Source organism: Pinus tabuliformis, chromosome 2_1, assembly GCF_031772625.1.
Source record: "Pinus tabuliformis cultivar Carrire ecotype Pingquan chromosome 2_1, CPIR1, whole genome shotgun sequence".
In the NCBI taxonomy this organism is placed as follows: Eukaryota; Viridiplantae; Streptophyta; class Pinopsida; order Pinales; family Pinaceae; genus Pinus; species Pinus tabuliformis.
Genome location: NC_142299.1, coordinates 138,221,143 through 138,247,017, shown reverse-complemented (window position 1 = coordinate 138,247,017; position 25,875 = coordinate 138,221,143). Strand labels below are relative to the sequence as shown.

General features: G+C 38.9%; 1 long non-coding RNA gene across 3 annotated transcripts; it reads left to right on the top strand.

The window, feature by feature from the left end:
* Positions 1-416: 416 nt before the first annotated feature.
* On the top strand, positions 417-9,269 carry LOC149199154 (uncharacterized). 3 transcript variants are annotated; one of them, XR_016253242.1, is made up of 4 exons: positions 417-1,168; positions 1,278-1,477; positions 2,340-2,490; positions 8,846-9,269. It is a non-coding gene; the product is annotated as an uncharacterized LOC149199154 (long non-coding RNA). The 3 variants fall into 3 exon arrangements; XR_016253243.1 differs by lacking the exon at positions 8,846-9,269 and adding an exon at positions 2,741-2,947 and having other exon boundaries at positions 2,340-2,432; XR_016253244.1 differs by having other exon boundaries at positions 431-1,168; positions 2,340-2,432.
* Positions 9,270-25,875: the final 16,606 nt, after the last annotated feature.

The window sequence follows — 25,875 nt, the reverse complement described above, 5'->3', positions numbered from 1 at the left end:
TGCCCGTCTACTGGATGCACTTAATTCTCCTTCCCATGGCAGTCATCAGAAAGATCAACACTATCCTCTCCAACTTCCTTTGGAATAGGGTTGTTGGTAAATATAAGATCAACACTATCCTCTCCAGCTTCCTTTGGAATAGGGTTGTTGGTAGATATAAGATTCACTTGGTCACATTATCTACCTTGTCCAAATCAGTGGCGGAGGAAGGTTGCAATATTTGGGATTCATATGTTTCAACGAAGGAAGGTTGGAATATTCGGGACTCATATGTTTCAACCAGGCCCTTCTCATCAATAATCTTTGTGAAGTGGGCCACAGGGAGAAAGTTTGTATCGGTCTTGATCCAATTAAAGGCATGTCTACGAGCTCTGGCTTGTTATCGTTCCATCTCATACAATGCCTTTTACGTAATGGACTCTCATCTCTGGCCCTCTTAGGGAGGATGGACTGAGCTCCATTCAATACTCTCTATTGGCTGAATGCGAGAGGTGGGCATTCCGGGTGTTTTTGAGGCGACTTGGAAACATATCGTCCTAACCTCATCAATGCAGAGATTGCACTTTCTGATAGGCCTGATAAATTTGCATGGGCTGATTCCAATTCTGGAGGGGATGTCCCTGTTAAAGGAGTATACACTTTTTTATCTTTTACAATTCTGACTCTGGTTTATCTTTTACAGTTCCGACACAACCACTATCTGGTTGGTTAGCTAGGATGTGGAGGTGGAACGCCCCTTTAAAGATCAAATGCTTTGTATGGTTGGTCTTACACAACCGAATTCTCACATGGGATATACTCATCAAACGAGTATTTTTTTGTCCTAGTCGCGACTCGCTGTTGGCTTTGTGGATTGGCCCTTGAGGACCTTGAGCACCTGTCTAATTGGGATAATGCTTGGAAACCACTTCATACCCTTTCTTTATTTTTCCCATTGGGTATTGGAACAGGGGAATAAATTCATTTTTGAAAAGCCTGGGCATCTTGGATTATTTCTTGGAGGTGGGACCTTAGACGCCATGCATCTGTCACAAAGTGGCATCTATCATACAGTTAGACTTCTCCTGCCTAGTTGGTTTCTTTTGATGGTGGTGCTACTGTGGTTGTGGTGTCTTCATCATGATGGAGCAGCTTACTGATTTAAGGTTCCGCTGGTCTGGTGGCACTGGTACTTTACTTTCCTGAATCTATAGGATGTTTTACAGATTGCAAGTTGGCTTGTCATTGATAAACCCACAATGGTTGGAGACTCCAAACTGACAATTAATTGGGTGCAGGGTATTTCCTCTCTAAATATCCCCTCTCAGGGCTCAGCACCATTGGACGATATTAGGCCTTCCTACCTCTTTCAGCCACATTTCATTCTCCCATATCTATCGGGAGCAGAATTCGGTGGCCGATGGGCTGTCCAAGCGTGGGGCTTCAATGCACATGGCTATGTTTACTACCGCCATTGGCATCTCAGGGTTCAACAGGGGTGTGAGCATTTTTCATTTTTGGACTGATCCGTATTTGGCTGCTCCTGAATTGCGTAGAAATGTTTGACTCTTTCTGTAGCATGTATTTTCCATGTATTTTTTTGGGTGTGGCCTCATGTGACGCCATTGATTGGGACTGTTGGTGATTTCCTTTTTCCCAGATACTCTGTTGCTATGCGATCGAGTTATAGTTTATAGGACCTTAACTATGTAACAACCTTTTTAAAATAAAAGATTGTTCGTTTTTTTCTTTCTGCAAAAATTGGCATTTCAGTGCTGCTTCGACTCAAATCTGCCATCTGCCCTGTCTAACGCAAATCTGCCATCTGCCCTGTCTAACGCAAATCTGCCGCCGATTTTGCTCCTGCCGGCAAAATCCACCGCTGATTTTGCTTCATTTTGATGACCATTGGGCTCAAATCCACAACTGATTTTGCCTATTCCGGCATTTTTATGACCATTGGACTCAAATCCACAACTGATTTTGCTTCTGCCGGCATTTTGATGACGTCTCGGCTTAAATCCTCCCGGTTTCAATGCAAATCCATAGATGCTTTTGTGTTTCTGGTTACGAATCTATTTGCAAGTAAAAGGTCCGTGTTCAAACATATAAAATTGAAAAGAAGAAAAAGAAGAAACCCTTCTGTGACGAGAAAAATCTAATCACTCTATTAAATTATTTTATAACCACTCTTCAAAGTGATTTATTTGATTTTACATTTATTTAAAAAATCAAATTAGATTCCAACTTAATTTGATTTATTAATTCTTTATCAAAAGATGAATGTTCTTTTTTTAATAATAAAATTCGTACCAAAAGAAAAGGATTCCGATTTCTGAAACTTTGTCCGAGCTTTTCAGGGTGACGAGGAGATGAACTACGAGAAACCAAGTCAGAGTGCTTCCGGAAAAGCTTTTGAAGGCGACGAGCTAGGGGTCCGTCATACTGAGGAGGTAATAAACTCTGCGATGCCAAATTCTGAAACAAAAAATAAAAATGATTCGGAAGAAGGTACGCTTTAATTAAATATTAGGGTTTCCACTTCCAATGCAAAACTTGTTCTTGTGGAGCCATAGAAATGCTCTAGCTTCTCATCTAAGCAGTCAATGCAATATATTTCAATTTCTTTGCGTATATTTCCCTTCTGGTCTCAGATAATTTGATTCCAATTCCATTTCTCTGTATACTTTTCTTTGCTGTCTGCTTTCGACTGTAAACATTTCTGATATCTTCTGATAATTTCGATTTTCTTGAAATTCAGGGCCCTTCATTTGAGAATTTCTGAAAGTTCGTTTTCTAGAGTTTCGAAGAACTTTCGACTTTTTGTTCGATATTTCAGATAGTTCTTTTTTCCTTCCAAATCAATCCTGTACAATATCTGACCCGATTCTTCTTTCCCCAAACCAATATTTACAGAACACATTTTCAGATAGTTTGGGCTAGCCGGTCATATTTACCACATATTTCTTTCCCTGCAACAATATTTACAACATATAAACTATATTTAATTCTGATTTTTGTTCTTTGTCATATGATCTGCTTTTAATGAGACTTTAGACTATTTTAATTTCTGATTGGATTTCCATATCACATGATCTGCTTTTAATGAAACTTTAAAGTTTAGACTATTTTAATTTCTGATTGTATTTCCATATCACATGATCTGCTTTTAATGAATCTCTCTCACAGTATAGACTATGTATAAACTATTTTAATTTCTGATTGTATTTCCATATCACAATGATCTACTTTTAATGAATATTTCTCACAGTATAGACTATGTATAAACATGATCTGCTTTTAATGAATCTTTCTCACCGTATAGACTAAGTATAAACTATTTTTAATTCTGATTGTCTTTCTGTGTTATATTATTAGTTTTAATGAATTTTTTAATAGTGTTTATATTAAATTTATGGTTATAACAATTTCAAATATCAAATGTATTGTTATAACAACAACAATTTCAAATATCAAATGTATTGTTATAACATTTTCAAATATCAAATAAATATCAAATTTTATATAAATGTATTGTTATAACAACAACAATTTCAAATATCAAATGTATTGTTTATATCAAATATATCAAATTTATTGTTATAACAACAACAATGTCAGGCGGTTAATCTTCGGAGAAGGAATTCCTATGGCTCAAGCGGCCCTCACGGAGAGCACGGTGTTAGTTGGAAGGATGAGAAGCCGAAATTACTCCCCGATACGCCTTTGAAAGTGGACAACGGAAATTAGGGGGAATCTCCTCATACAAATCCCAAGTATCCTCTCACTTTCCAGGGGCTGGTTTGCTCTGATTTTCGCTCATCTAGACCAAGTACACTGGGTCCTCACGCAGTACTGGCACATTGAGATGACACTAGTGCTATTGAAGTGATGGTCGCCAATGTTTGACCCAGAAAAGGAAAATCATGGAGCAGGGCCAATCTGGGTCCGATTGCCTGCTCTCCCGTTACAATTTTGGGGGGAAGAAATCTTCAAGGTAATAGGAGATGATTTGGGTGTCTATCTAGATCATGATAGAACCTACCAAGACACAGGATGCCTAGCATTGACACGTATTCTAGTGCATCTAGATACTAGAGGTCTGGTAGAGAGCCACCTACTTCAGATGGGCGACATTACTCAGAGGAAAATTATGGATTACGAAGGCATTCCCTTCCGTTGCCGCAAATGTCACAAAGTGGGGCATTTATACAAAGACTGTCCAAGAATTTTAGGGCAGAATCAGATCCCGGCCAAAGTGTTGGTCTCAGCGTCCACTCAAACTCTAGATTCAGATTTTGATTCTCAATGGGACCTCCAAGAAAGTACTCTGCCCTCTAGTCTAACTCCGCAGCAGGCCGTAGCTCGCCATTTCGCAAGGGCATCAGATCGACCCCCTGAAAAATCTAGATACCGGGACATGACTTTCGCGGGTACTCCCTTCTCCACTCTTCCTCTTTTTTTCTCATTCTATTGAAGGTTTGGTAAATTTATCATCTTCTTTGAACTTTGTCATCTCTCAAGCTGAAGTTAATAAGTTATGTTCATCGGTTTGTCCTATTCCCGTTGTGTGTCTCTCATTGTCTTGCCCCATTCCCCAACCCTTTGTGGATAGGACCACCTGCCCACTCAATGATCGCCCACTATCAAGTGGGTCTCATCGATATTTCCTGAGATCCCTCCTTGCTACTCCCTCTTCGGTCTTAGGCCTAGACCTTGACCCCCCTCATTCAATTACTCTCAAGCCTCTGAGAGGCCGTCAATAAAAAAATTCCAAGGCTATTAAAAGGGCTAGTGCTAAAGTAGCCTACGGGGTCCAATCCCCAATCGATTGGGTTCTTAGGGAAAAGAGAAACCCTCGCTCCTCTCCCCCATGATCTGTCTTTCCTTTAATTGTAGGGGTTTAGCCAACCTTGACAAAAAGCTGTCTCTCAAGAGGCTCTGTCTGTCTGAAAAGCTGGATGCTATTTTCCTTCAAGAAACTCTGGGGGAAGGTCACCAGATAAATAAGCTTCTCTTAAGTTTTCTCCCAACTTGGGATTTTCATTTTTTGGATGTGAAGGATCACTCTGGTGGCTGCACCTTGGGGTTTAACACTCGTTCTACAAAAATCCTCAACTTTTGGGGAGGAGAAAGTTTTCTTGGTGTAGATATCTGGTCTATGGAGACCGACAGACCATTTAGGATCATCAACATCTATGGCCCTTGCCAGAACAGAGAGTTCTTCTGGAATAAAATCATGGAGGCTAATTTTATGAATCAATATAATATCATTATTGGTGGAGATTTAAATTTCTCCCTCGGATCAGTGGAATCCTGGGGCTTCAGGGGTCAAAGTGATCTTCTCACAACATTTTTGAAAACTTGTTGGATGCTCACGAATTTCTAAATATTGACCCTGTTAAACTCAAGCCAACTTGGAGGAATCACAGATTGGGGGTAGATGCCCTTGCTAGAAGATTGGACCGATTCTTGATCAAAGCCCCTCTTATGGCAAGTTTAATTATCTTTCGTCAATGGGTGGGGAGTGGTGGGATCTCTGATCACTCTCCTATATTTCTGGAGCTCAATTTAATCTTTCTAAACCCTCTTCACCTTTTAAATTTAACTCCTCCTGGTTGCTGGAGCCGAGTTTCAGGAACTTGGTCTCGACCACTTGGATCCATTGCTCCCATAATGAAACCTCCTCCCCAGGGGAGCTCTTTGCAAAAAATCTAGCAGTTCTAAAAGGAAAAACAATAACCTGGGCCAGATTAAAACAAAGAAAAGAAGATGAAGATCTTCAAAGAATTGAAAAGGCTGTACTAGCCTTCGAAGAATCAACTCCCACAGGATTGAACTCGGCAGAACAAAAGTTGCAACTGATTTAGATGGAAACTGACAGAATAAAGCTTCTTTGCTTAAAAGAAGGAACCTAGAGGCTCAAGAGTAGAGCAATCTAGATCAAAGCAGGTGATGAAAATTCAAAGTTCTTTCAACAATATGCAAGGGGTCGGAAAGCCATTAACTCAATCTAGGAATTACACTCAAAAGGAAGGAAAGCGAGCAATTTTGAACAACTCACATGGGGATTAGACATTACTCTAATAGCTACAAATCCCCCATTGGAATAACCCTTCCAAGCATCATTCGCACTGCTGAAGCTCTGCCTAGATTCATCGAGCCGGAGGAAATTAAAGAACTAAACTCTTAGGTTACTAGAGAAGAGCTTGAAGCTGTGCTGAAGTTCATAAGGATAAGAGCTCTGGTCTTGATGGGTGGCCGATTGAATTCTTCAGTTCCTTTTTAGATTTAAATGGAGATGATCTCAACCAAACCATTGAAGAAAGCAGAAAGTCTGGCAGAATTTTGGAGGCCTTCAACTCGACTTTCCTGGCCCTTATACCCAAATCTGATAATCCTTCCTCTTTTGAAGATTACAGAACCATATCCCTCTGCAATAGCATTTACAAAATCATATCCAAAACAATAGCCCTCTATATTAAACCCTTTCTCTCCTGAATGATATCCAAGGAACAATTTGCCTTTCTCAACCATCACCAAATCCATGAAGCAATTGGTACTGCTCAGGAAGCTCTTCACTCGATTAAGAAGCTCCATAAAAAGTCTGTCATCCTAAAAATTGATCTTTCCAAAGCCTTTGATCATACCTTTTGGTCCTACCTTAGGATAACTCACTCACATTAGCTTCCCCTTTGCTTTCATCAATTGGATCATGGGCTGTTTTACTTCCGTCTCCTTTAGTATTCTCATCAATGGAGTGGCTTTGGGTTTCTTTCATGCAGAATGAGGCCTTATGCAAGGATGTCCTCTCTCCCCACTGCTCTTTCTCCTCATCATGGAAGGCTAAAGCAGACTGATAACAAAAGGCAGAGAGGAAGGCTCTTTGGCTCGAGTCAGGCTCTCGTGTATGTCCTGTATAACCAATATTTTATTTGTTGACGATGTTCTGATTTTTTTAAATGGATCTTTTCAAGACTCATATGCTTTCAAGGCTATTCTAGATATTTTTTGTATAGCTACAGGCATGCAGCCAAATATTGCAAAATCAACTATTATCATAGTTTCCTGCCAGTTGAATGAAGCAAGATTAGCTAGCCAATTTTTTGAATATGAGCATCAAGATCTGGATGATGGTCTTAAATATTTGGGTTTCGGATTGAAACCAAATGGTTATCGCATAGTAGATTGGACTTGGCTTATAGCCAAGATTGAAAGCAGAATCAATATTTGGTAACAGAGATGGCTTTCTAGAGCAGGTAGGCTAACTATCCTCAAGTCGGTCCTACAAGCTATTTCGGTTTACTGGAAGTCGCTGGCCTGGATTCCCAAAGGCATTTAAAAAAGAATTCAACAATTATGTCGTCGCTTCTTTTGGCGCGAACAAATTCTAGGGAGAACTTTTGATTGGGTCCATTGGGACAACATTGACAAACCCAAAAAATTGGGGGGTTGGGGCATAAAAAATTTGCATTTATTCGCTGAGGCTTTGGCTGCAAAACTAGGCTGGAAACTTATTAATTCCAGAAGTCTTTGGCATGAAATCACTTATCATAAGTACATATATCCACTCTCAATTCTGGAATGGATCCATAGGCCTTCAGTTCCTATGGCTGGATCGTCCATAATTTGGAAAGCATTATCTCAATCTATCTCTCTGATCAAGCGTGGTTTGGCTTGGAAAGTTGGCAATGGAGTTCAAGCGAGGATTCGTTTGGACGCGTGGAGTGGATGTGGGAATGGCCATATTCTCCCCCGTCCTCTTTGCAATTTCCTTCAAGACTCGGGCATCACCCACTTATCACATATAGTAGATGATATTAAGGACATGTGGCAAAACCAGATCTGGAAGGACCACATAATGCTCAACATTCCAACAGTTTGGGTCGATGATTGGTAGAGATTCATAGGCTCATTAGAGGAGGCCAATGTGCATATAAACGACAATCAAGATGTCCTTATCTGGGCATTGGATCCCCAAGGCAGATACTCCCCCAAATCAGGTATGCTTATACAATGACAGCCAGACACACGGATGATTTCTCTTGGTGGTGGAGTCATATCTGGAAATTAAAGGCCCCTCCCAAATCTAGGCTTTTCATGTGGTGAATTTTAACAGACAAGGTTCCCATTGAACTAATGTTGACGCGTCGTGCAAACTGTGGGCCTTCTAGATGCTGTCTGAGTAGGATGCAGGAGGAAGATACTTCTCATCTCTTCTTTACCTGTTATGTCTCGAAAGCCTTCTAGCAAAGGATCGTCACTTCACTAAATCTACATATTGATTGGTTGGGACGAGATATTGAAGAGGCTTGGCAAAGATGGTGGATAAAAGCCAACTCTCAGAAAACTAGATGCCTTCCACTGCTAATTTGCTGGGAAATCTGACTTAACAGGAACAAATCCATTTTCAAGAATGCCAAAATAGATTGGGACTCCTCCAGTATTTCGCTGTTGGCTTTGTACAATTCGCACTTGGAGGACCAGGACATCCGACCCCCTCGGATCATTACCCAAGAATCCATAGACATAAACTCCCCCTGGGGTTATTTTGACGGCTCAGCACAAGCTGAAGGTTGTGGTGGAGGGGTGGTGCTGCATATGGATAATATAGTGTCTTATAGAATCAAGGTCGGCCTTCGCAGAGGCACTAACAACTATGCTGAATTGAGCAATCTAAAATACCTTCTCCGTTTTGCAAAAGAACAAAATTGCCAACAACTTTAGATATTTGGAGACTCACAACTCATAATTAACTGGACAAATGAAGTTAATCATTGTCACTTGCACACACTTAGAATGTTCTGACTAATATCCTTTCTGTAAAGTCCCAATTTGATTCATTTGCATGCTCACATATACACAGGGAAAGGAATGAGATCGGTGATCATTTATCCAAAGAGGCAGCGCAACTGAACAGAGGTCAATGGCAGATACAGGAATACAGGGGCGACAGTTTCTACAGTTACTATCATCGTCCTTTTATGGACATGATTGGTTCCTATTAGAATGATCGCTAGATCATTCAACATATTTTCTTTTACTTTCTCCTTCTATGTATATAACTTACCAGTTTTCAATATATTTTTGGACAAAATGCATATTTTTAGAAACTTACTGGACTTCTCAGAAGTTTATTATCAGTAAGCATCATAATAGTTTTTGTAAAGTTTATAATAGCTCTAAACAATACTCCCTTTTTGCTGACAACAATTCATATTTGCAATATCATATAACATGTACTTTTCTTATCTTTTAATGAAAATTACACTTTTTCCAAGGAAAAAAAACAACAATTTCAAATATCAAATATATTGTTATAACAATTTCAAATATCAAATGTATTGTTTATATCAAATATATGGTTGTAATGATTTCAAATATTAAATAATTTCAAATTTCAAATATATGGTTGTAATGATTTCAAATATCAAATATATTTGATATTTGATATAACTTGTCCTGATGATGAACCACACTCGTTGGTTCGAAACGTGTCGACAAAAATATTTCAATGTGATTTTCACTGAAATATTTATCATTAAACTTGATATGGATCACAAAAGCTTAAATTCAACAATCAAACATATTGTTTATATCAAATATATGGTTGTAATGATTTCAAATATCAAATAGATGGTCGTAATGATTTCAAATATCAAATATATTGTTTATATCAAATATATGGTTGTAATGATTTCAAATATCAAATATATGGTTGCAATGATTTCAAATATCAAATATATGGTTGCAATGATTTCAATATATCAAATATATGGTTGCAATGATTTCAAATATCAAATATATGGTTTATATTAAATATATGGTTGTAAGATGCGATGATTGATTTCAAATATCAAAATATATGGTTGCAATGATTTCAAATAGGTTGCAATGATTTTAAATCGGTTGCAATGATTTCAAATATATGGTTTATATCAAATATATGGTTGTGATAATTTCGAATATCAAATATACTGTTGCAATGATTGATTTCAAATATCAAATATATGGTTGCAATGATTTCAATATATGGTTGTAATGATTTCAAATATCAAATATATAATTGCAATGATTTCAAATAGGTTGCAATGATTTCAAATAGGTTGCAATGATTTCGAATATATGGTTGTAATGATTTCGAATATCAAATATATGATTGCAATGATTTTGAATATATGGTTGTAATGATTTTGAATATCAAATATATGGTTGCAATGATTGATTTCAAATATCAATTATATGGTCTATATTAATATATTGTTATAATGAATTTGAGCTTTATTGTTGAATAAAGCTTGAACCTATATTGTCTATATTAATATACTGTTATAATGAATTTGAGCTTTATTTCAAATGTCAAATATATGATTGTTTATATCAAACATATGATTTTAATGATTTCAAAAATCAAATATATTGTTTATATCAAATATATGGTTGTAATGATTTCAAACATCACATAATTTCAAATATCAAATATATTGTTATAATAATTTCAAATATCAAATATATGGTTGCAATGATTTCAAATATCAAATATATGGTTGCAATGATTTCAAATATCAAATATATGGTTGCAATGATTTCAAATATCGCATATATGGTTGCAATGATTTCAATATATTGTTTATATTGAATATATGGTTGCGATGATTCCGAATATCAAATATATGGTTGCAATGATTTCAATATATGGTTGTAATGATTTCAAATATTGAATATATGGTTGCAATGATTTCAAATATCGAATATATGGTTGCAATGGTTTCAATATATGGTTGTAATGATTTCAATATATGGGTGTAATGATTTCAAACATCGAATATATGGTTGCAATGATTTCAAATATCAAATATATGGTTGCATTGATTTCAATATGGTTGCAATGATTTCAAATATTAAATATATTTTCTATATTCAAATATTGAATATATGGTTGCAATGATTTCAATATATGGTTGTAATGATTTCAAATATCAAATATATGGTTGCAATGATTTCAAATATCAAATATATGGGGTTGCAATGATTTCAAATATCAAATATAGTCTATATTAATATATTATTATAATGAATTTGAGCTTTATTGTTGAATAAAGCTTGAACCTATATTAATATTGTCTATATTAATATAGACAATATTAATATAGACAATATATTAATATTGTCTATATTAGTATATTGTTATAATGAATTTGAGCTTTACTGTTGAATAAAGGTTGAACCTATATTTGTCTATATTAATATATTGTTATAATGAATTTGAGCTTTATTGTTGAATAAAGCTTGAACCTATATTGTCTATATTAATATATTGTTATAATAAATTTGAGCTTTATTGTTGAATAAAGCTTGAACCTATATTTGTAAGATCCCCTCTTAGGGTCCTCTACCAGATCTATATTCTCTACTTTTAAATGCAATAAAAAGGCAATAATTTATTTTCTGACAAGACATTTAATCAATGATAATTTACTATTTAAAATCTAATTCCTACAATTTAAAAGTGAACATTTCATTTTAATCACTTACATGAGTAATCTATGCATAGAGGAATACCTGTACCGATAGCCAGATGGAGATGCCCTTGAGTTGTTGGTCCTGCTGGAACGCTTCTCCTGACCATCGACTGGATTTACCTCCCAGCCAACTAGGAAGTAATTCATAGCCTAGGAAACCTCCACAGGTTCCCTAGCCCTCTGAGCCTAAGTCCAACCAGATGTAGTGTATCTAAGATGAATAATACTCCCCTCCTCTCTCTCAAACAATTCCGCCAAGACCACAGCCAAACCAAAACAAAAAACAAGACCAAGCATCCTCTTCCTCCTCTCATCCTACCCCTTTTATGCCCCCCTCTCTTCTCCACCTCAACCACCTCTCATTAATGTCATAACTTCTCCCTTATCCTTACATTTGACTTCTCTTATCCCAAGTAAACATGAGAGGACTTTTGGGAATGTGATATGAATATAAAATTGGGTAATTAATTGGAGAGGACCATGTCTTCTCCCAAGTAAATATTTTGCGGATGAGAGATGAATATATAAATTGGTAATTAATTGGAGATGACCATGTCTTCTCCCAAGTAAATGTGAGAGGACATTTTGGGAATAAGAGATGATATATAAATTGGTAATTAATTGGAGAGGACCGTGTCTTCTCCCAAGTAAATCTAAGAGGACATTTGGGAGTGTGATATGAATATAAAATTGGGTAATTAATTGGAGAAGACCATGTCTTCTCCCAAGTAAATGTGAGAGGACATTTTGGAGATGAGAGATGAATATATATAATTTGGTAATGAATTGGAGAGGACTATGTCTTCTCAAAATTTAAAAATTTGGGGAGGTAAATAACAAAATTTATATCAATACCAAATTTACAGTTTCACCAATGTAGGTATGTACCAATATTTCTTGATAATTATAAGTCCATATTTTAAGGAAATTTAAACACAGTAAAATTTGCAGGATAAGATTAAATAGGGCATTACATACGCTCCTCCTTTAGAAAACTTCGTCCCGAAGTTAGAGTGTAAAAGATACAAGATTTTGAAGTAGTTTGGCAATAAGGCACAACAAATGGAGAGAGAGTTATAGTAGTAAAATTCAATAAGTCAGACAATTAAATTCCTTCCCATCAAGAGTCTCCAACTGATCTATATCCTCCTATCCCTCTTGACCTACTTTCGTTCCCACCCTATCCATCCTCTGCTTCTATATACAGTGGCATCCGCTATACCAATCTAACCACTAATAAAACCAACATGGTAGAAGCGTCGACTATATCGACCTAACTTCCCCAGCATGAAACTGACAATCGTCATCACACGTCTAGGGGAGTGTGTCCACCACTGCCCTCCCACGATTCCAGGTTTGGAGGTTACACAGTGGGAAATACCTCCACCCCTCCTCACAACTAGGGTCAACGACCCAATATGGACCACACTACAGTGCTGGTTGGACTTGTCATTGAATAATTTAGTCAGGTCGTCTTGCCACCTGTCATTTACATTTTACTCGTGTCATAATATTGCATATCAAGTAGATACCAAATGTAATAGAACAATGTACATTATACCTTTCCCCATGAGATGTCTCGACCTTCCTTCAATGGAAGGGTAGATCTTGGCTATCACATAGTTCTTTCCAACTTGCAGATTAGCTCTCTTTCATGCATTTATATAACAACAAGATATATAAGTGATCTTTAATCACCATTTTATTAAGTCTAGTATCCACGTGCCATAAATTCACTAAGTCATTCATTTAAACAAATCATATCCACTTGAGCCATATATGAAACAAAATAATTCTGATAAGTCACACACTAGATAATTCTTCACTAAGTGAGTCATACATTTAGGCCATACATCAACCACTTCCATCATTAATACCAAATCCATCAATTGATTTATATAAGTAGTTTCACGTGTCCAACCAAATGCATCAATATTACATAATGTTCATAAATAAATAACATGGAACTGCAAAATAGAACCTTAACATAGGTAGTTGTCTAAGTCGAAAAAAATGGGCATCACAAATGCTCAAAAAGTGATGGGTAGTCCCGACGTATAGTCTCTGCATCCTCCCAGGTAGCAGATCCTGGGCTATACTTGTCCCACTGGACCTTAACTTGGTCCACTATGTGATGTCTGAGCTGTTGAACCCTACGGTCAAATATGCGTAATGGTTCGACCACTACGGTTCCCATGTCTGAGACCTGCAATTCCCTCCAATCTAGTTTGTAAGATTGATCAGAAACATAATGTCGTAAAATAAATACATGAAAAAATCATGAGTTTTATGCAAATGGGGTGGGAGTACAAGACGATAGGCAACTGGTCCAATCTTCTCCTTGATCCTAAAAGGTCCTACAAACTGAGGTGACAATTTCGTCCCCGTCTCAAACCGAATGGTGCTTTTGTTGGGTCGGATACGAATAAAAACTTGGTCCCCTACTTCATAACTACGATCAATCCTATGTGAATCAGCATAACTCTTCTGTCTATCTTGTGCTTCCTTTAACCTTTGTAAAATCTACTTTACCTATTCCTCCATTTCTTGAACTAATTTTGGTCAACTATTACTCGGTCCTCCAACTTTTCCCAACTCAGTGGCGTCCTACATGGCCTTCCATATAGAGCTTAATAAGGAGGCATCTCGATTGAACTGTGGTAATTGTTATTATAGGCAAAATCTACCAATGGTAAGTACCTTTCCCACTGAGTTTGATTATCCATGATGTACATCCTAAGCATTTCCCCCAAAACCTGATTTACTCTTTCAGTCTGCCCATCTATTTCTGGATGATATGCAGTGCTCAGGTTCAACTGAGTCCCTAGTGTTGACTGCAAACTTGTCCAAAACCTAGATGTAAATCAAGAGCCTCTATCAGAAATGATCTTTGTGGGTAACCCGTGTAGTCGAATAATTTCACTTATAAACACTCATGCCACATCCGTAACATCGTAAGTGTCTCTTACTGGAATGAAATGGGCACTTTTGGTGAATTTATCAACTATAACCAATATAGCATTGTGCCTCTGTGAAGTGAGTGGCAAACCCACAACAAAATCCATGGAAATTACCTCCCATTTAGATATAGGGATGTCATGTGTTTGTAGGAGTCCTACTGGATGGCGATGATCAACCTTCACTCGTTGACATTCGAGGCATTTGGCGACAAACTGGACTATGCCGTGCTTCATGCCTGCCCAAAAGAAGAGTTTCTTCGTGTCTGCGTACATCATTTTTACTCCAGGATGTGCACAATAGAGTGCTCTATGTGACTCTTCGAGGATGGTTCTTCTTATACCCCCTTCCTTAGGTACGTACATTCTCCCTTGAAATCTTAATAGCCCATCTGGTTCAAGGACATATCCCTCAAACTTTGGTTCTATCTGCTTTTGAGTCTAGATTGTTGAGATGACCTTTAGATACCAACTATCTTCAAAGAGTTTCTCCAACACACGTTCCCTTAAATTTACCTTTAAGGCTACTAGGGAGAAGGTTCGTGGTCTCCTACTTAGTGCATCCGCCACCACATTCTCCTTTCCCTTGATGTATGAGATCTCAAAATCATACTCACTCATGAATTCGCTCCACCGCCTTTGTCTGGAATTCAAATCCATTTGAGTGAAGAGATGCTTCAGGCTTTGATGATCTGTTCTTAACTCAAATCTTCTCCCAATGAGGTAGTGTCTCCACAATTTCAAGGCTAACATCACTACTGCTAATTCTAAGTCATGGGTGGCATACAACTCTTCATGTTTCTTCAATTTTATAGATGTGTTAGCTATTACTCCGCCTTCTTGCATCAATACTGCACCCAATCCTTGCGCCAAAGCATCGGTGTAGATAGTAAAGTCTTTTTCCATGTTTGGTACTTGAAGGATAGATGCACTAGTTAGTAACCTTTTTAGTTCTGTGAATGCAGTGTCACATTCATATGCCCATTCATACCTGACCCCCTTTCGCTATAATGTGGTGATGGTTTTGCAATCCTTGAAAACCCTTACACAAACTTACAATAATACACTGCTAGCCCCATAAAACTACGTACCTCAGGGGCATTTTTTGGTACTGGCCAATCCATTATGGCCTTCACCTTTTCTGGGTCAACTAAAATCCCTTCTCTTGAAATGATGTGCCCTAGGTAATGAACTTTCTTCTGAAAGAAGGAACATTTTGTAGAATTTCCCACTGTAGATCACCTGGTAATGTAGTGTACTAAAGCAAAACTCTTGATCTACTTCTACAAACAATTTAGCGGAAGCTTAATCGAACATGAGCAACATCAAGCATGAACAAATATAACTGAGAATGAGAAGTAATCAACCATAACACATAAGATATATCATTGGGGAAAGCACCAACCTAAAACCCCAACTCTGTATTATCATACAAGTGGAAATCTTGTTCAAGTTACAAAAAGAATTAGCTCTCAAGCTATCATGATCTCTCTTCACTCAAACAATACTGCTCACAGACTCAATAGACATAGAATATATCTTCCTCAAGCCCTCCAAGCCTCCTATTTCCTTGCGCAGTTGTGATTGGGGTCCAATGATATCACATGTGTGAATTGGCCTCATCACAGTCACTGTAACCTCAGGTCCAACTGCGCAATCCATAAGGAATAATATTCCTTCTGCATGAAAAGAATATTCACCAAGGAATATCCTAGCAACTGATAGTACATTGCCCCTCCATCTGATCTCAATAGGGTCTCGATTGAACTGACATGCATGAGTTATCCATGAGTGAATCTTTGGTTATCTGAATTACAGTAGTTACATGCATGCAAGCATTAACTAACTGAACTCTCATTAATTTAACTGGACTTGACTAAGTTAAACTAAGTCAACTGATTACAACTCATCCTCATCTTTCTAACTGAAGGTTAAATTCCTCAATTAATGGAGAAACTGTTGCATGTCCCCACATAGACTTCAAGTTTGATTTTCCTTAACTAATTAACTCAAGATGAATTAATTAATTAATTTCCAAACCATTGTTGATATCAAATTCGAATTTTACTTCCTATGTTTAGTCCAGGGACTGACTAAAATAAGAAGGGATCCCGAAATGATATTTTTAGCACTTTCACTTTTCACCCATTGTTGCTAAGATCTCCAATGGCTGAACTACTATTTATAGCCAGGCTATTTATAGCAGTGCTATTTTTAGCATTTCTTGTTGCACACTTTTCAACACATTTTGACAAGTTTCCATACAATTGATTTTCCTTTAAGCAAGTCAAGACAACCCTTAGGTGCTTTTCATGCTCCTTTTCATTCTTGGAATACACAAGAATGTCGTCGAGAAAGACTTACACAAATTGGTCCAAATACTTCCTGAACACACCATTCATGAGGCTCATGAATACTATTGGTGCGTTGGTTAAACCAAATGGAACAACTACAAACTCATAGTGCCCAAACCGAATTCAAAATGCAATTTTTGAGATGTCCTCTTCCTTAATCCTCAATTGGTGGTATCCAAATCGTAGATCAATCTTTGAGAAAACTGCTGCTCCCTTCATTTGATCAAATAGGTCATCTATTTGAGGTATCAGGTACCTATTCTTTATTGTGGCTCTATTTAATTCCCTATAATCTATGCATGGCCACAAGGAACCATCCTTCTTCGAATCATCCTTCTTCTTGACAAAAATCATTGGTGCACCTTAAGGTGAAATACTAGGTCTGATAAATCCCAAGTCTAAGAGCTCTTTTAATTGCATCTGCGACTCACAAAATTCTAGAGTTGTCATCCTATAGGGTGTCTTAGATATTGGTTCGACACCAGGTTTTAGGTCGATAGTGAAATCAATCTCCCTTACAGGAGGTAATCTAGGCAATTCCTTAGGAAAAACATCCTTGAATTCTGACAAAATTGGATGTTGATCTAGGAAGGGTCCTTTCTGGTCACTTATAACCTCGACCACATATAGCTTGCAACCTTGTCAGAGACAACATTTTACCTTCATCATGGATATGAATCGTAGCGACACTCCCCTCTTGATTACGTATGCCTTCAACTTAGTCATACGCACCCCGAGGTTTACCTGACATTGGTCAACACTAGGTCCTACTGCTTGTTTTATCCCAGAAGCCATCTCAACTTGTTTAAAGTCATCATGCTCATACACTGCCAACCCACATTTTTCTAATGCAACTGGTGAAATGAAACTATCTGTAGCACCAGAATCAATTTTTTTTTTTCACTTTTACTTTGTTTATCATACCTGAGGTTTCTACCACGACAAACTACTGTTCAACTTGCTGGTTATCAACTGCTGCATAGATTCGATGGTTGCTACTTGCCCCCATACTGGTGCTTTTCCTTCTCTACGGTTGTTACCAACTTGTAACTCAGGGCAGTCTCGCTGGTAATGAGGTCCTCTGCATCCCCAACAAGTGATGCGCGGTAGACCTTGAATTGAATGTTGCGGAGTTCTTTGGAAAGAGTTCCTTCCCCTGGGACCCCTGCCCCCACTTGTTGCTCCTCGCATATGACTTTGATTTGTATGCGCCCTTGAAGCTGCGGGTGAAGCTGCACTAGTAACCATTGAAATCCCCACTGTCGGTGCTCTAGGTACAACCCTATTTCCATATGGTGATGGCCTCAAATTTCCTCCCCTGGGGAAGGTACGAGGGGCCTTTCCCATAAACCTTGGTTGGCGTGGAAAAATGGTTTTGTCTCCACCTTTTAAGTCTAAGTTTTCTTCGATATAACGAGCTTGTTCCATAGCGTCTGCAATTGAGGATGGTTTCCACATCCGCACCATTTCCCTAATCTTATGGTTTAATCCATAAATAAAATGATTTGCTTGGCGCTGGTCAGTATCCATGTAGGAGACATACTTGACCAATTCCATGAATCTAATTTCATATTCTTCTACCGTACGATTTCCCTATACCAGGGCATGGAAGGCTCCTACTTGCTGTTCTTCATAATATGCTAGTAGGTACTTTTTCCTGAATCTCTCCTCAAATAACTCCCAAGTAACTGTGTCCGGAGTGAGGTGTAGTTGACGCCCTAAGTTACCCCACCAATTCAAAGCACTATCTTTGAGTTGGAATATTGCTATTTTAACTTTTGAATTGGAATTATAATCCCTTAGTGCTAAGCACCTTCTCATTCCTTCTAACCAGGCTTCTGCACGTTCGCTAGCACGACCTCTTGCAAACTCCGGGAGCTTAATCTTTTGGAGCTCCCTAGTAATATCTTCGATTGGAGGTCCTCTATCAGAGTCCCTTGATCCCTTGAGATTCCCTAACCTTGATGGAGGGTGCTCCACTTCCACTTAATTTGTTTGGCCCCCTTTTAAAGTCTCATTAATTGCTTCTAGGGAATGCAAGATGAGAGTCAACTCCAGTGAAGGTAATGTGTTATTTGTAGGAGGTCCTTGTGATGATTCTCCGTGACCTTGATTTCTTTGCGTCCTCACCATTTTGAATTGTCCAAATATCTACATGATGCGCAAGACTCATTAATCCCTCTTAGGACTTGTCCCTCTTAGCTGACTCACATACATGTGTATAATGATAGTCATAAGTTTTCCTTTTACTATGCTCGTAAACAAGCATTGTTAGTACTGAGAAGATTCCCAAGGATCTACCAAATCCTCTCATGTGTGAGTTCTACATAACTTACAAATTTTCTCTTGAGACTCGCTAGGGTATTGGTGCAATGTACTTGTAAGTCACGCTCTAACACAAATTGTTTTCTTTAGTACCATAGCTATAATTTAATATTGAGCTAATTAATAACTTGGTTTAATATATTCAAATAATTAAGTCAAATACTAATGTGAATAATACCCTTTTTAGTCATGTCTTCCTTCTATGGCCAGTAGTTGTTCCTTCCCACCCTTATATATATATTTTAAATCCTTTATGTCCATTTTATGAATCTTGGGACCCCCTATAGGACATATAAACAATTAGTCTCACCTATTGAAGAGGCAGTGTCCTTGAAGCAAGGTTCCTAAGAAATTATCCATGAACACACACACACACACACACACACACACACACATATATACCTATTTGCCATAATTAGTTTAAAGAAGAAAACTTACATTGCCAAAATAAATGTGACTTCTTACTAGCTTCATAAACAAAATCTAAAATATTGTGGGATGAAAGAATGCCGCTTTGTGATATTAATAGAATGGAGAATGAAAAATTAATCACTTATATACTTGCAAAACACATAAATCTCAATTTCAAAATGTATTTAACATATAATTTTCATAACTTCTTAACTCATCGAACTAACAGAATTTAGGGAAGATTTTAGGTCAATATTTGTGATTGAATTTCGATAGATTTAGATTTTAGATTTTTTTGTTTTGTTTTGTTTTGGAAAAGACCAAATTTTATTAAATTATGTGGCCATGGTGAGGAGGCACTGGAACTGTTTTGCAAAATTAATGAAATTAGGAAAGTGGAAAAACACTAAACAAGACGATGCAATTAGATTGAAGGCAAGGGATAGGAAAGTTTAAGAAAATTTAAAGCCAAAATTTATGAAAATGGTAGGTAAGCTTCTACTGCAAATCAATTTTAGATTTGTATTAGATAGTCTTGAAAGCTAATGTAGAAGGAGTGTGCAGAGGTTACATAGTAAAGTAAGATAGAATATGGAAGATGGTTTCTATGATATCGTAATAAATTTGTTTTATTTCGAAGCACTTTTGCTTCATTCTCTTGGATACAAATGTAAAGTAGACACCAACATAGTTGTTTCAAATAACTGAATCAGATAAATCATATTTCAATATCTTTCCTAGCATCATAATATCAATAATTTGAAGCGACAGGGCGGTGGTCAGTAGAGGGGGTTCCAGGAAACGAGGTGCAAGTTTAAGGACCGTCAACTGTCCTATCCATTGTTAACGTTTTTTGCATAGACAATTGCAGTTCAAATGATATGCTTGTCTCCTGCTTTTTTCACTACGCTGACCAAGAGAGAGGACTAATGGCTGGTTGGCACATTACTCGATTCCAAAATATATCCCTATATCAGTCCCTAATTTCGTTTTCTCTCCATTTGTCATCATCCGAAAGTTGTTAAAGCTTCGAAAAAGCTCTCAACTTTTAACCAAGGGGTATCTCAAGGGTGGGAAATGACACCAAGAGGGCATTGTTCGAACGAACTTAAAGAATGTGGAACCTATTTCAACCTTACTTTCCAACTAGTGGTTATCGATGTCGCATGACAACAATGAGTCCACTCCATACATTCTCACCCTGAGGTTCTGTCCACCCTGGTTGTATTGTTTCTCGCCTCACCATTACAATTTAAGCACTGCCCATTCATCCCTCAGCACAACAGTTTCTACGTAGAGCTTTGAAGATTCCAACCATGAAGCAATTTACTGACGATGGCATGATTTGCAGGCAGAGCCAGTTCACATCAATCCAGTCCAGTTCATAGATTTCAAATCTTCCAAATCTTGTACACGAATGATAGAGGAGTTTGAGCGATGGGGACTTTGCAAATTTACATGATAACAGGTGTCCATAGACACAAGAAGTGCTCATGCATGGCATGTTCATAAAGCAGTTATAAGGCCAGTTGATTCTTGAAAACTTTAACCTTTGAAGTTTTCAGCAACACAAAGAATTCTTGGTGCAAGGTTATTTTGATGGAAGATTTTGGATTTGGATGTGAGACTAATTTGTTCATTGGCTGTGCGCTTGTTGATATGTATGTGAAATGGGAGAGTGGAGGATGCACACAATGTGTTTGACAAATTGCTTGAAAGAAGAGTCGTTGCGATGACTGCAATGATTACAGGGTATGCACATAATGGTTATATTGATTGTTGGAGAGGTAAATCCCCTCTGCGGACAGAGGCGATCCCACTAGCCCAAAATGGGTCTAGCAACAATCAATCAACGCTACCATGCAAGTTCCTAGTTGCAAAATGAAAGTGGATTACGAGGACCAACCTGGAGTCCAACGCTAGTGTCGTAGAAGAGTTGATACTCCCGTTCCCTTGCTCCGGCAGGTCACGATCCTCACGATCTCCGCGAATGGATACCTGCACATGCAAAGAACGAAGCGAATACAAGCATAAAATCCACTAAATACAACTATATATCAGTCAGAAAAGATATAGATCAAACATTATCATAACGAACAATAAGATCGGAACCATAATGATAGTCGTTTATTAATGAATAATCAACAGAGAAAAATACAACCAAAGTTCTGACGTTGAATCTCTCCTCTGGCTGGGCGAGCAGCTACATATGTCTTGCAATAGACCTTTCTCTCTCTTTGATGATGAATACACAGCTCAGACTTCTGGCAGCATAACCTCCCTATGCTCCAAGACTCTTACTATCACTCAAGACAAGCGTTATCACTACTAGCACTATCACCACTACTCAAGAACTAGCTTGTCAAATGCATGAGGACAAACTTTTAAAGATGGAGAAGGGGAGGAAGATACAATGCATCAAGACACCCGTTATGGATTGGCATTATCTCCAAAAAGCCGCCGTGGATAGATGTAAGGGATAGATGATGAATCTCGACATCTAGAAGATTAGCTTTATCCTCAAAAGACTTCATGACTTGAAGGGAAAAAACATCTGGGCGCGCGTTTGTTAAAAATCTTTTCCAAACTCGGTTGGCGCGGGTGTTACTCTAAGACAGAGCACCAATGGGCGCGCCTTCTTTTGAGGATCTCCCTCATTGGCACGGGTAGTACATTGTGGACCCGCGCTAATGGAAAAATGGCACTTTTCAGGGATATTTTGCAGGAGGTGTCTTCAGGGCACATGAAGTCCATATTTAGGGGAACATAATGCAAGTGTTTTTAAGTTATGTCACTGATCACAGGTCCCGGAATGAGTCCTCCAAAGTACGGGAAAGGGGTAACAGGGACAGTGACCAATGGTGACAAATTAGTTTGTTAAAAATCTTTTCCAAACTCGGTTGGCGCGGGTGTTACTCTAAGACAGAGCACCAATGGGCGTGCCTTCTTTTGAGGATCTCCCTCATTGGCACGGGTAGTACATTGTGGACCCGCGCTAATGGAAAAATGGCACTTTTCAGGGATATTTTGCAGGAGGTGTCTTCAGGGCACATGAAGTCCATATTTAGGGGAACATAATGCAAGTGTTTTTAAGTTATGTCACTGATCACAGGTCCCGGAATGAGTCCTCCAAAGTACGGGAAAGGGGTAACAGGGACGGTGACCAATGGTGACAAATTACTGTGTAACAGATGCCCCCTAAAGCATGAGGCCCAAGAGAGAGAGAGGGGTGAAATGCTTTACAAGAACACATGTAGCTGCCGCCGAGAATCTGCATCGAGAGATACAACTGATAGCTCAAGTACATGATATATGTGGTATGGTCACAGCCATCCATAAGAGAGTACATAATAATTTAGATCCATAATATGGGCGCATCCATCTGGTTAGGATCAATGAATCGACTCAGGTATGGTCGCAGATATCCAGTGAATGAGTCATGTAACAAGAATCACGCCTGGATTACAACAGACAAAATCCAGGGTCTTGCGCTCCATCTCGACCTGAACAAAAGTACAAGTTCAAGCATGCGAATATATGAGCTGAAGTCGAACATGCATGAACATCGTCTGATTACCAGTCAATAATGAAAACTGTTAACAGACGCGAGAGGTACCACCAATAATGACAATGGCCCTCAAGGTACTATAGGTACAATCTACGGCGTGCGAATTAGTGATCTGGCGTCGAACACCCGTAGAATCATTCGATCGGAGGCCAATGATGAAAACCTCACGTCGAACACGAAGAATATGCCATTGAGGCATGCAGGCTCCAAGGCACCGGAAGGGAGTCTCTAGATCAGCTTCCTGGATAATGAGCTGAAGTCGACAGGAAATGATCTTGATCGAAGGTGGGCCATGATGTTTCCCACATCGTGGACACGAGACAGAGAGATAATGTTGTGAATCAGGATTATGTGAGCTATGAGAGGGAGGTTGTTTCTCTGCAGAGGTCAACTTCTCTTGAACATATCGGCGGCACGATAGTGGAATTGGCAGTATTTGACATCAATGGATCAGAGGTCATGGTGACGAGGCAATGAGCAGATGAGAGGTCAAACAGGATTACCCAAATCCACGGAGGCAAGTGAAAAATGAGATGAGATATCCCCACCTAGACATGAAAGCAGACAAGTGCCATGTTCAAGAGCGACATACTGCCAACACGACAATAATTATGGTTCCATTTTTCCCCCGCCATTTCTGGCGAGTACCCCAATTATTTTTAACAAGCTTGATGGGGATAGCATATGCTTGTAGTGCGTCATTTCGACAGAATCCGATGTCATCAGGTTTTAACGAGTCTGACAAAGGAAGAACTCGGCGTCTTTTCATGTTTAGAGAGTTTGAAAAGACAACAGAAAAGGAAACTCCAAGGGTGTCCTTTTTCGTAACGTTGTGTGTCTCGAGCCCGAAAAAGTATAAAACAATGCTCGAAAGAACCGCCCGACCATTACGATCGAGGAATACTTTTCATGAGTAGTGATTTCGACCTGAAAAAGTAAAAAAGCGATCGAAACCACGTCACTTCGTAACCATTAACGAACCTGAAACGACAAGGGTCCGACGATCTTTTCGTTTTTACACGGTCGGAAAAGAGTTTAAAGACGACCGCCTCTTATTTACGTTTAGCGAGTCAAGAGGGGTAACTCGGCGATCTTTTCACATTTAAACAGTCGGAAAAGAGCTCAAAATAGACCTCCATTTTTATTCTCTTTAATGAGTCAAAAAAGGAAAAATACTCGGCTATCTTTTCATCTTTTACGAGTCAGAAAAGACCGTAAAGGCGACTCGTCCTGTAGGAACGAGTGGTATAAAGGGTAGCAACTGGTTCCGGCAATGGTGGAACTGCTCAAAACATGTAATGGTCAAGAGGCTGGCTAATAAAACCACTCATCGCTGCGGTTCCTCAGGAAAGGATAAACAACCAAGTGAAAGCATATGATCGGCCAAAGAGATGGTGGTGATGGAATGAAACAACCAAGGCTCATCTAGCAGAATTTAGCGGATAAATGGCAATCACAAGATGTGAATCGGGTATGGGTTCATTTTTACACAAGCTTGAACCATGGAGAACTCTACTTGGATTCGGTTTCATGTTTACACAAGCTTGAAACGAAAAACTATGCTTGTTATAAGTTCGCATGCCCCCAGCATAATAACGCAAATCGAGGTACATGCCCCCCAAGCTTCATTGCATTCAACGAGGTGGATGGAATGAAGGTTCACTTTCGAGATCTTGGAAAGACTCGACTTGGATTTTACGAGATCTTAATCAAAGACTCGATTTGGAAAGGAGGAGTTGTTTCATTTTTTTATGAGGTTGACCTAGGAAAAGAACTATCCTCATAACCCTTATTTCATTTTTTAATGAGCTTGACACAAGATCAGGAACTATGCTCGGCCAGACCTAGTTTCATTTTTTAAGGAGCTTGACATAGGAAAACGAACTATGCTCCGACTAGTACCAGTTTCATTTTTTTAAGGAGCTTGACACAGGAAAGGAACTATGCTCCGCCCAAACTTCATCATAATGAATAGGAAGTCGGGGCTTCCAAGAGTGCCACTCTGGGTGGAAGGGTAACATCTCGGAAGTCAGGACCCAATGCCCCCAGGACACTGTGCACGACGGCGGCATCGCTGGATACAGGCACGGGATAGGTGGCCACGTAGTTGATCTGTGGTGGGGCAGATGCAACTGGTGGATGAAAACCAGGAGGGGATGACGACTGCGCAGGAGGGACCCGTGGACGAACGAACGATAATTGATCGATAGTCACAATTCTTCCATCATGTGGAAAGCAAACCACACGGAAAAGTGAAGAGACAAGGGCCCCCATGGCATAAACATAGTCACGGCCAAGGAGAAGACTGAAATCTAAAGCACCTTGGGTAACCGATACGTCTATATAGACGGTTTTGCCTCCCAAAGTAATAGGGAACTTTGGAAGGATCCCTAATGGTTGACTAGTTCCTCCGTCAAAAGCCGTTAGATTCGGCGCGACTGGCACAAGCTATGGGGAACCCAAAGCTTGCCAAGTACTGGCAGGCATAGGACTGACAGATGCCCCCTCATCCAAAACAGTGCCAGGTATCGCCTTATTATAGGCGTGTACTGTAACCCAGAAAGGCACATGGGATGGAAGGCGGGAGGTAGTCAAACGACTCCAGTCGAAGGAAACGACTGAACTACTTGGTGGGGGAATCGTATGATTGCCCCCCTGCTCTAAAGGGACCGAAGCAGGACTCTCGGGAGCAGCTGGGATAGGAGAGTCATTTCCGGACTCAGGAGAATCTGAGGAGACGAGAAGAACATGGGAATTAT